Source organism: Zosterops lateralis (genome assembly GCF_965231275.1).
Source record: "Zosterops lateralis genome assembly, chromosome: 6".
NCBI lineage: Eukaryota > Metazoa > Chordata > Aves > Passeriformes > Zosteropidae > Zosterops > Zosterops lateralis.
Window position 1 is genome coordinate 18,681,889 of NC_139761.1, and position 12,647 is coordinate 18,694,535.

The following is a 12,647-nucleotide window of genomic DNA, read 5'->3' on the forward strand; positions in this document are numbered from 1 at the left end:
AGCTCAAGCTCTTTCCTCCAACAATATTTAGTTTTACCAATCCATACTGGATAGTCTATAGTGTTACATATTTGAAAGATCAAATATTTCATCTATATGTAAGAAAGTTTTAAGCTCTATTCAGATGCTATCAAGGCTTTTGTTTCTTAGTCTTTTCATTTTTGTGCATGAGATTGGACAGTCTCAGAGAGGAGATACACCATTACCATTTTGAACAATTGTCTTATATTTTTTCTTATAATTGATGGTAATGTGATGGAGATAATTTCTAGAGTAAAGCTATTGCTTGAGACATGCAGATTTTTGCTGTCGTCTAAACTGAGGAGGTTTAAGAAATTATCGATCAAAACTTTCTGCTGTGCTCCTGCAGGTACATTTTCTGCAGTAGTTATTACTGAGATGTATTCTTGAACCTCTGAAGATGACAGCAAAATATGTACTAGCACTGACCAGGGTCAGTTTCCAGCTTCCTATATTTTTGCTAGGCTGTAAACAGATAACTATCAAAAGATGCTCCCAGTCTATAAAAGCTCTTCCTATTGAGGGAAAATGAGGAAAGGGATGGGTGGACAACTGGGGGAGGTAATAACTTTAACCAGTGCTGCTTAATCCCCCACTGCAAATGAGTCAACAGTCACAGCTCTAATTTAAAGTTAAAAAAAAAAGTCTCTAACTTTCAAGAATGTTAATCCTCAAACTAGAAAAAAGTCAACCCCCCCCCCCCAAAAAAAAATAACCCATTAACGAGCCAATAAAAAGCAAGTGAACATGATAATTATTGCAAGAAAGAAATTCCTAGTGAATATTGGGTTAAAATTCCACATCATGTCACAGATTCTTGTCATGATTCCATTAGAAATGCAGGTTTTGAATCTCACGATTTTCAATTTTGTGACTAAGAAAAGTTAATAGTTACAGAGTTAACAGTTTTGGTTTTATTTCACTTTTTGTTACTGCTAAAGTTGGATTTATTGGATTGTTTGTTTTGATTCCCCCTCCCTTTTCCCCCTATATTTTAAACTGCCCAAAAATGCTGAACAATGTTTGTGCCTGAGCTAAGGAGTGTGATGCAGTCAGTACCTGTGAACTCTCTATTGCCTGTAGCCTCAGGCCATTGTCTACTCTTACCTACCTTATCCTCTGATAGAATTATTTGGCTTAGCTAGGCTTATTTCAGGTTTGCAGGGGATGATATTAAATTTATCATTTCCTAGGAAATCTGTTCTTGGAGACATGTGAGTAGATCCTTTGGGAACATCTCTTCTGTAGTTGTACTAAAAGACAGACCATTAAATTGCTTTCTACGTATTTGGTTACTATGACAAATCTGGAATTCTATACTTGGAGATAAATGGACAAAAATGTCTCCTGCTGTTGCAGGGCAAACTCTATTGAGTCAGCTGAGTCAGATCACACTGACTGCACAACTTTTGATGCAATGGCTCAGAGAATTGGCATAGCTGTGCCAGCAGCCTGCTACTTCTGGCCATGCCGTTGTTTGACACTTTAGAGAAATGTGCAAAAAATCCATAAACCACCTGGCCAATTGTTCAAGTAACATATCTTGATTAAAAAAGTTATGGATGAAGAAGCAGAAGTCAGGGAAACTGATGATATTTTTCTAGTTGAGTGCTCAGTTAGACACCTTGTATTTAACAGAACATGAAGAAGCTCCCTTTTGTTTCTCACTTTTTTCTAAACGATCATATTTTATGAAGCGTGCGCATACTAATCCAGAGACATAGACAATTGGACTATTAAGATTCATTAAATGCATTGATTTGTCTTTTTCTTTCTGTTTCTTATCTCTTATTAATGATGCACAATGACTTGTCTCTCATTTTTTCATCTGTTTTCATCTATATTCCTCATATTTTATCTCGAACAAAGAGTAGTCTTGTGTCACGAAGGCTCATCAAAGTCATAATTGCACTTCATTTATCTGCATTGAACTGTCTGTCATCCGTTAGCATTTTGAACACTCCATACATCTTTCTGCACTTGTCTGCATTCTTCCTCATTTACTTCTCCTGGACCATCCATTACTTCTTGCTAGCTGATGTCTGCTTCTGATTTTTTTTGATTACCAGGTATGTTTGTAACCTAGCAGTTTCAACCCAGAAATATTGATAATGCTTTTTTTTTCTGCATTTAGCAAGAGTTTATAGTCAACAATACTATTTATCTAGAAGACTAATGTGCCCCAGCAAGGCAGGATAAATCTCAGTATTGAGGATCTGTTATACACCACAACAGCCTACACACCTTTTCCTAATCTATCTTTTATGCTCTGGACATTTTCCTTAACATAGCCTAAAACTCAAAAGCATTTATTGTAAGTAATTTCTGTAGAATTGTCAGCAGAAAATTATTAGATTGATGGCCAGAAGGGGATAAGGACTGTTACTGATGATTTTAATTTTTTTTTTTTTTTTTTTTTTTTTTTTTTTTTTTTTTTTTTTTGTCATGCATCATGTTTTATTTTTCAGTTAATTAAAATATTAACTTTTTTTCCTATCATACTTGTCCTTTTCCTCTAGGTACCTGACTCATCATCTTTACTATATCTTATTTTAAAAGACCTGGCAAAACTGGGTTACAGAAAGTGCTTTACAAATTAGATAAAGAACTCAAATTTAAGAGGACTGCTTTGAAAGAAGTAAATGTGGAAACATTAATTTTGGGCTGTACAGATGCTGTGATCTTTATCTGTAAAATGGGACAAATGATCATGCTTTCCTTCACAAGGAAATCCTTTTTATGAGTAGGTGAAGGTTATCAGACAGATACTGTACTACTGTAGAAGGATAAAATAGTATATACTTTATATTTCAGATTTTTAACTGAGGTACATTGACATAATGGAATCAATGAAATATGGGGGTTTATGTAAAATGGAAAAAAATGTGGATGGGCTTGTTAATTTGCTTTTGGATTTAGCAGAGTCAGGCAGATTAACAGTGGTATCATTGCCTCATGTAGTCAGGTTTCAGAGGCCTAGAAACTATATTTACTTGAGCTCAGGTGAACACTATTTAGTGTTTGGTAATTCTTTAGACTAGAAATAATATCAGATCACGAGAAATCTGTTGAAGCTCTGTTTTCATTAATGTCTCTCTGTAATTAATTTTTCTACTTTCACCAAAACTAAAATTTCTGATAGTGTGCAAACTATTAAATAGTTTTAATAAAGAAGCAGAAGCCAAGTAAAAAGGGACAAATACGTCACCAGCCTTTTTAATTTTTCATATGTTGTTTTAATTTCAATAATTTTATAAATACTAGAAATACTTTATATCTTTATATACACTGTACTATGAAGTTAAGCAAACTAATCTTTAACAGATGTTATATTTTTAAATTAGCAATGGAATAATCTAAGGGATCTATGAAGCATTCTTAGAGTATGCCTATTTTGATTTTTAAATATTTTTATTAAGCCAGTAAATTTTAACTGAGAAAGAACACATAGCTTGGAAACATAGTGAGATAATCCATCATGATGACCAATTATCTTCAATGCCAATTATACATTTGAGTTTGACTACCTTGAATTTTCAGCTATTGTACCTTACTACAGATTATGACATATGAACCTTCTCATCACAAACAAAATGGAATCATGTCCTTAACTTCCTTAAATAGCAATTTTTTTCGTCTTTCCACTCTTTTGTGGGTTACCGGTTCCTTGTCAACTACAGCATCACCCACCCACACATCCCAGCTGCCACTCTCTCATTTTCCTTCCAAAACAGCAGAATACATCACCTGTTATCAATGCTGCCATTCATTCTCAAGAAACAATCAAGAAATAGGTACTTATCCAAGGCTCCTGGCAGGCACCCATGTTTGAAAGACTGAGGAATTCTATTTTTACTCTATTTTCTGGTCTTCATCAGCATGGAGTATAACATGGCTCTGGAAAAACTTCTGAGCTTCAACTAGAAACAGCTAGTAACACAATGTCAATAGAACAAGTTCATAGTTTTGGCTGAGCAACTAGTGAAAAACCAAATTCTAACTGCACCAGATAGAAGGAACTCCGTTTTTTTGTCCTTCAAGGCCACATAAAGATGAAACTTTATCTCTGACTTCCCATGTTTTGTGCTTTTCTGGTGTTCTGTGGAAAATTTTTTAATGTTCAGGAAAAAGCTTGCTTTTTCCTGCCATTTAATTTGTGCTGCTAAATGCCATAGCACAGTCAGGCCTTCTGACTGTCTATTCTTCATTGCTATTTAATTCCCTTTGCTACCTTACACCTCCTTTCTGCCTATAGATTGGCTGTGCCGCTGCTGCCACTTGTGTCACTGAGGTTGTTGTTTTATTCATCTGTGCTGAAGTATGCTGTGGATTAACTATTTCTATTATTCTTAACTTGGATTTATTTATGGCTTCAAAAGACATAACTCTTCTCATGTTGCCTGATTTTCTCATCTTGTACTCCTCTTCCCTCCTTCATTCCCCTACCCTTTCATTTCTTAATCCCCTTTTATCTTAGCACAGAATCTCAAGTCCTAAATCACAAAGTGCAATGTAATAAGCACAAGTGGCTGTGCTGTTATAACTTACAAAAGAAAATGAAAAAGGGTCGGGGAAAATGCCCCCATTAATCTCTGCTCTTGCATTTTATATAGCTGTTTCTGCCCCTGCAGGACAGATAGCAAAAGATGCCAACTTTGAACTTCATCCCCACCTGCCTATAGGCAAAGACAATATGAAGTAGAAAATGAAATGACCATACTGATATATTTTAGGAATGACATATATATGTTTTGGGGTTTTTTTCCTCCCCACAAGCTATATCTTTTAAGATTTTCTCTTCATGTATTACCACCAATTTTTTTTTTTTTTTTTTTTTTTTTTTTTGTATCTAAACACAGCACACAGTATACCAGGGAAAACTGCAGTCCTCATTCTCAGTCTGCTTAGTAATGGCAGGTGAAAGCAAAATCTCTCCTCTCTTGAATATCTGACAGCATCATTTAGAGCTAGTCTGCTCAACTGGTTATTGCTCAGCCTCTCCACCTAACAGTAACTGGCAGATTCAGTGGTTGCTGGCTCTCCTGCTCCTGCCCCACAGCTGCCAGGGAAGTTCATGATAGTAACAGGCCTGAGAGAGCTGTAAGTTAAAGAGGTGTGGAGCCAGAGGGTGACTGGCTATATTTGGGACCTTGTGGTGCAGTTCCTAATCAAGAAGAGGGTCTATTGCTCTGTGTACTTGCCACTGAAAGTCTTCTTCGTGGGTCAAGTTGGGGTGAAAGAGCTCTTAACTGTGTCCAGCAGTGTTTTAGGCCACATATCCCAAGTCCTTCCCTATCTTTAGTAAACAATAGGTTTCCACTGTCTCTGAAACTCATTAGAAACGTTCTGGTCATCCACCAGAGCAGAAGGCATTTTGGAAAAAAAAAAAAGGTTGTGATTTGTCTTAAATTTTGGAGATGCAGTGGCAATATTTTGGTCATGTTTTGAGCAAGGATTATGATGGCCCTCTAAAACTAATAACCTCCCACTTCTTTCATCCAAATAGTTCATGTGACTTATGTTGTATTTTCTATCTGTGACCTCTCACTTTTCATCTCTCCAGAGTGAAAGAGTGACAGGATGGCTCATAGAACCATACATTATTTGAAAGATATTTACAAAAAGGCCTCCCTAAAGAAAAAGATGCGGGGAACACTATAATTTACACTATTTGTGCAGCCTTCAGTGGCAGTGTGAGAAGAAGTCTGAAAGGAAAATAAAAGAAGTTTTATGAAAACTGAAAGTGTGAGCTAGAGATGGAGGCAAGTTTGGGAGCAGTGAATATCTGAATGCTGTTTCCTACTAATTTAGATTCAATGTGTTGTTAACCAGCAGCCTGCCACTTTTTTTTAATTTTCACTTGGATTTATTTCTCAAACGATGAAAATCCAGGGCAAACCAATCACTTTTCAGTTTTAAATGCAAATTAAGTTTTTTTTGCTTTATTACCTTTTCCAACACAGTATTTTATGAAAATATTTTTCCTTAGTTCCTTCTAACACAGGCAGAGATCTTTATATATACAGTGTATAGTGTGAAAATGCAATATATACACAAATAAATATGTTTGCATAGACAGGGATCTGTCTATACTGATACAATCTTTAAGTCAAGTTCAACATTTATACAACTTGTCTCTCCATATAATTGTAGTGTGTTTGGATTAAACAAGTCTGCAGCTTTCCAATTGTCATGGTTTAACCCCAGCTGCCAACTAAGCGAAACTGGCACATTAATATAAGATCTGACTCTTCCTTCCAACCCTGCACAGAACGTACTTCTGGGAGATGATTTTGGAGGTGTGAAGAAGACAAAACCTCACTTCCTAGCATATGTTCTACTCCAAATTAACATGTCAGCATGCTCTTTTTGATTGCTTACCTGGTGTTAGTACTCTGTGAAGGGATCCCCTCACCACAGGACTTTTCCCACTCAGGTTAGTGGAAATTGTCAAATTGTGTGTCAGCCTTTTACAAATCCAAATCTAGCTGGGCAGAAATAAACAAACAGTGTCCTTTTTAAACCAGTGTAAATCACATGGCATCTACCCTGGATGTCTTGTTCAATGGCTAATCCCTGTATGCTGGATTTGGAAGGAGTCTTGGTATTATCAGGACAGAAATTCTTCCTCTTCTCTCTTCTCCGAAGAATATAATTAGCTGAAGGCAAACCCTCATGGACTCCAGTTTTTCAAAAGAATCCATACAAGTCACAAGTCATCATGGCTGGCAGTAGGTGTCTTGCTGTGTTGAAATCTCAAAAACTTTGTTTTCTTACAAGGTTTGAACTGTCAAGTCATTAAAATGGTATCAGTCTCACTGCCTGCTTGCTTTTGCTATGTTTTGCTTCTAAGTTAAGAGCAGTAGTTATTTTCAGAACAATTGATGATAACATATCTTAAAATTTGAAAAAGCTTTACAAATTATGTTACAAAAAGTTTGATGTTTTCTCAGGAATGCTCCTTCACCCTTTCATTCTGGATTTCTGTTAAAGAGGCAATTGTTCTCGCTGATGTAATCCTTGGTTTGGTTACACCTGTTACAAAGTAGATGGCAGATTTTCTGCATCCTCCACATCTCAGTAAAGGGTTTACATTGATAGGAACTGTATTCATTTTTAGATCTCATAAAAACATGCAGATGAGTTTTGGTACTGGTAAGAGAAATGTTGAATTATGAGCAAGTTCCTGCAGTGGTTAATTGTGTGCCTACTGGAAGCTTGTGCACATTTCTGGACATTTACAACAATATCCAGTTTTTTTACCATTGCTTTTCATAGGTATGCTGGACTTGTAGCTGAAAAGTAAACAGAATTCAAAAAAGTCGTTAAATATATAATGATAGAATATCATTATGTGACTGGATATATATTTACACAATGTAGAATAATGGTTCCAGAGCCTATTCGGTGAATAAAACGTATTTCTTAAAGCATTCTAATAATACTTTCATACTATTAAGGGATAAATGGGATAATTACAATTAAGGACATTTAAATGAGTTTCTTGTGTCTATTTATGCATGAGACTCATGCTGCTAAAGAGGATTTTTCAGCAATTACTACCTAACCTCTTAAAGAGCGTCCCCTTTAATTCTAACGGAAACTGGCTGAAGAGTCATAAGTAAGGCTTTAATTTAATTTGCTTACTTATCTAAAGATAAACAAAATTTTAAGACAACTCACACTTAAAATGCAAAAGAAAAAAAAAATAAAAACAGAGAGAAAGAGGTATAATTAATGTGAATTCACTGAACCTGATCTCTTGAGACCAGAGATCACAAGTATTTGTGAAATATGTTTCTGATGGACAGACACGTTAAGCAGTTCTTGGCCAATATTTGCAGATAGACTGGAACAAATGCCTTTGACATGGTCATTCTAAAATGTGCTGTGACTGGAATAGTCCATTTTCCTCGGTGGCAAATTAGTATGAAAATAAAGATTTTATTCGGAATGATGTGTATCAACTCTAGTAGTATCTTCCAAAAGTGCTAGAGAGAGATAAGATCATTCAGAACAAAATCCTCCACAAGACAACTTGATGTGAAGAATATATTTTCTTTCCAGAGGTTTTCTTCTCACTTACTAAAGTACTCTTTAATACTAGTTCAATTCATTGCTGAAATTAGGTTCAACTCATTGTCAGGTGAACTTTATCCTCTCAGAACTTTAAAATTTCCAAAGATGCAGACTGTACCCTTGGCAATCTATTTAATCTTGACTTCTTTCACTAGGAAAAAGTTTTTCCCTATATTATGAGAAGTCAAGGTGGTCAGGTAAAGCCCGTGGTGACTGGAAAATAGAGAATTACCACTATAATTTTTAAAAAATGTAAAAAGGAAGACCCAGGGAACTACAAACTGGTGAGCCTCACCTCTATGCCTGGGAGGCTGGTGGTGAGGAGTGTCCTTCAGGGCTCATTCTGAGACCAGTGCTCTGTAAGGTCTTTGTGAATGACACAGACAGTGAGATTAAGAGCACCCTCAGCAAGTTTGCAGATGACAAGAAGCTGAATGGCGGGGGTGACAGAACAAAAAGATAGAAAGTCATCCACAGGGAACTAGAAAAATCTTGAGAAGTGAGACCACAAGAACATATTGAGGTTCAACAAGTTCAAGTGCAGGGTGGTGCACCTAGGTTGGGGCAATCCCAGACATGAGAACAGACTGGGGGAAGAAGTTCTGGAGAGCAGCCTGAGGAGAAGAGCTTGGGGGTTCTGGTGGACATGAGTCTGCAGTGTGTGCTTACGGCCCAAAAAGGTAACTGTATCCTGGGCTGCATAAGAAGAGTGGCTAGCAGGTTGAAGGAGGTGATTCTTCTCTACTCTACTCTCATGAGACTCCACCTGCAGTGCTGCATCCATCTCTGGGGTCTTCAGCACAGAAAAGACAAGGTCCAGAGGAGTGCCTTTTAGCTGGCCAGATTGGATGGGGCCCTGTACAACCTGGTATTGTGGGTGGCATCCCTGCTCACAGCAGGCCTTGTAACTAGATGATATTCAGGGTCTCTTGCAAACCAAGGCATTCTATGACTCAATGATTCTATGATGCTTTTTATCAATGTCTTTACAGGATGCAGTTGGCTAAAACTGGGCAAAGGGGCTGTATAGCACTCTAAAGAGTAGCATATAAGTGGGAATAACCAATTGTCTTGATTTCTTGAATGCACTCTCCTCTTGTTCCTACAGCTCAGAATGCAGTAAGCCGTTTCTGTTGCAGGTACACACTGATGGCTCATACTCAGCTGCTAACCACTGCAAACTCCAGGAATTTTCCAGTAGAACTGCCTGGAACCAATCCATTCCAGCCTGTAATACTGCAAAAGGCTCTGCTTCCCATGTACAGGACTTTACATTTGTCTTTGCTGAACTTGATAATGCTCCTGTTCACCCCATTCCTTCAGAAAATCTGGGTCCATCCACCCTCAACTGTATTGACTGTTCCTCCCCTCCTGGTTGTCACCTGCAAACTTGAAGAAAGGGCACTTCATCAGCTCCTTCAGCTTATTGTTAGAGACACTAAACAAGACAGATATGGAATGTGTAATGAAACATTAGTGTTTCAAGAATTCAAGGAGTTCATTCTGTCTTTCTGGTTCTGACACCATGTCTCCCTCCTAACTGTTCTTAACTCTGATGGGCTAAACTAAGAGTAAATTGATAGGCTCTACACCAGAAAATGTCTTTTATTTCACTGAAAATGTTGTCTGAATGAAGACCAAAAGATTGTGTCATTCATCATACTGGACATTCTTTCAACAAAGGGATTTCAAGAAAATCTCTGGTTCAGCAAATGCATAAAATAGAGTCTTTTAATTTTTATAGCTGTACAGTGGAGTACTAGCAGGGTAAGCTTGGTATATAATTATCATTTCTAAGAATGAATTTAAATAAAGGATCTTTGTGATGAAATATGTACTCTAAAATGTGACTGCTATATTCTATGGATTGTCATTATTTTGAAGTCTTAAAATAAATAAATATTTTCAGAAGCAAACACAGGCTATTTAGATGCCAAATTCTTTCGTTTTCAAAAGTGTCCCTTTGAATGCATAGAATACAGCATTTGGCACTTGGCATCTAATTAACTTGTTATCAGGAGGAAGTCACAGAGCAATGCCATTCCCCATTCTCCTAAGTGCCAGAATCTGTTTTAAGACTGTGGAGACAGAGCACTAATAATAACAGCTTTTTTAGCTTTGCTTTTTCCCCTCCAGCTCTACACCACATCTTAAAGAAATCCTCCCCCTAACTCAGGGAAAAAAAAAAGGCAACAAAAAACAAATCCTAAAAAAAACCTCCATAGCAAAATATAACCCTGAGGATGTTTCCTGTTATTAATGTTCATTGTTCTTTTAGTCTGCTTTGAGAAGCCTCGTTCTTACTACATTTTTAAGTTAATAGAGATGAGATTCTGGGGAAAATGAACTAGGGAGTTTGCATATTTTCTATAACTAGAGTTCCAGGAGACCAATTAATTTTAACTGGAGTGATGGAAGGACAGTTCTATTATTCACCTTTTCAAAGTGCAGAACAGGCTTTGCTTGTATTGAGTAGGCTCATCAAATTTACATCACCATTTAATTAAATGTTTGTAGCAATAATTGACCTCAGGAGTAAGCAATTGGGTAATAAATAGATTCCACTGTTACTAAATATGAGTTTACTTACTCTGAGATGCTATTCATAGCCTCACAGCTTTGCCACAAATCTCATTAGCAATTTACTTAAATGCATATTCCATTGTAGAATTGACAGTGAATCAGAACAAAGTTTAACAATAGAGATTTCAGAGCATGGCTCAAAACAGAAAATAACACGCATTTCTCTGAAATTTTTTAGGGACAACTCAAATCTGAGATTAAAAAAAAAAGCAAAAAACTAAAGCACCAACAGGAAACCAAACTAAATCCTGATTTACTTAGTATCTTCATTTTTTAAATTTTTTTAATCTGCTTAAATAATTGCTTAAAAAATGTGGTGTGTATCTCAAACTGAGTTCAATAGTGTTTCAAGTAAAAAGGCAGGACCTTTTTATTCATTTTGATGAAATACAGTGATAACCTCGAGAAACCAAAATGGACACACATTTCATGTCCTTCCTCCTCCAAACTACCGATTTATTACTCTGCTTTTGTTTAAAACCTATGAGCTAAGTTCAGAGGTGATGCATAAAATGTGTAATTTAGAGTCCTTTATGCTCAGTTAGACACCTTAAGACCTACTTACACTCACTTAGTACAGTATAAGTCAGTGAAATGGAGTGTAAATGGATGTGATTTACATGTGGAGGAGCTGGCAGAGTGAGAAGGTATTACCTTTAGGAGGGAACAGACTTTGTATGAACACTTTCTAATGTTCAGGTGGTTTTCTTGCTACTCCTCTGTACCCCAGAGTAAAGATGTCTGCATTTGACTGCTTAAGCTCCTGCACATTCAGTGAGACTTGCTGGACCAAAGGCACTGATGAAATAGAAGAAGCATGATAAAAGCTGTGTGCTGAGGAGTGAGTATGGAGTTTATAAATAAGTAACTAAAGGCTATGCTTCCCATTCCTCTTTGTAGTTGGCTGTAAACCCAGCAGTTTTGTAGTTACTTATAATGGCTGTTCTCATCTATGGTTCTTGCTCTGCTTTCTACAAGAAAAGAAGAAAGGGAAGATTTTCACATCCAGTGCACACTGCGTTTTTTGCCCTGATGCCTTGTTTGACAAGCTGGCAGGTAAGAGGAAAGCTCCACCATATTTTCTGTGGGATAAGAACAGGCACCTGGCAGTTACCACGTTGCTGTAATTTCACACTCATACCCTGCGGTAAGCTGCTCTTTTGCCAAGTGAGCTATGTAAAACCTTGTCAGCTCCCAGAATTGTACCGCTTGAAACATGCCTGTTGAAACACTACCAGTACAGAGGCAATTCCTACAGGATAAAGAATCATAAATCTATTAATATCAGTTTCTACTGCCTTAAAACCTCTCCTGATAGCACACTAGTTTAATAATTAAAAAAAACCCCAAAACCTGACCAAAATACTTAGCCTTAGATCATGGTTATAACATAAGCAAGACTCAAGTTTCAAGTTAGTCTGAAGTACAAGAAAATAGTGGGATGAAGCATAAAGAACAAAGGAAGAGAAGGAATAGAGATATAAGCTATCCTAGTGAAGACTCTGGGCTCCGCTGGAAAATTTTGGAGCATATATAGATAAAGTGTGAAAAAAAATGTATCAAGTTTTTGCTTTGCTGGCAAAATCAAATGGCAATTGTTCTGGCCAAAAAATATTTCAGAAAATTATAACACTAGCATTTTTTTTTTTTTTTTTTTTTTTTTTTTTTTTTAATTTTTCATTTCTCTTTTTTGTGTTGTTTTGTTTTCTTTTGTTTTTCTTTAATTCCACATTTTGGTAGAAAGCCTTTATCAACTCATTATTTTAGTCATATATTTAATTACACAAGATTATAAAAGTATTCATATGAGTATGATCTATATGTAAGCTTTGTGATAAGTATATTAGTATTAGATATCAGTCAAGTTTTATAGACAGAAAGAATTTAGCCATTATATAAGCTATAATTTTTATATACAATACGTTTTTATTTAATTCTATTTTGTGGGGTTTTTTCACACAGCT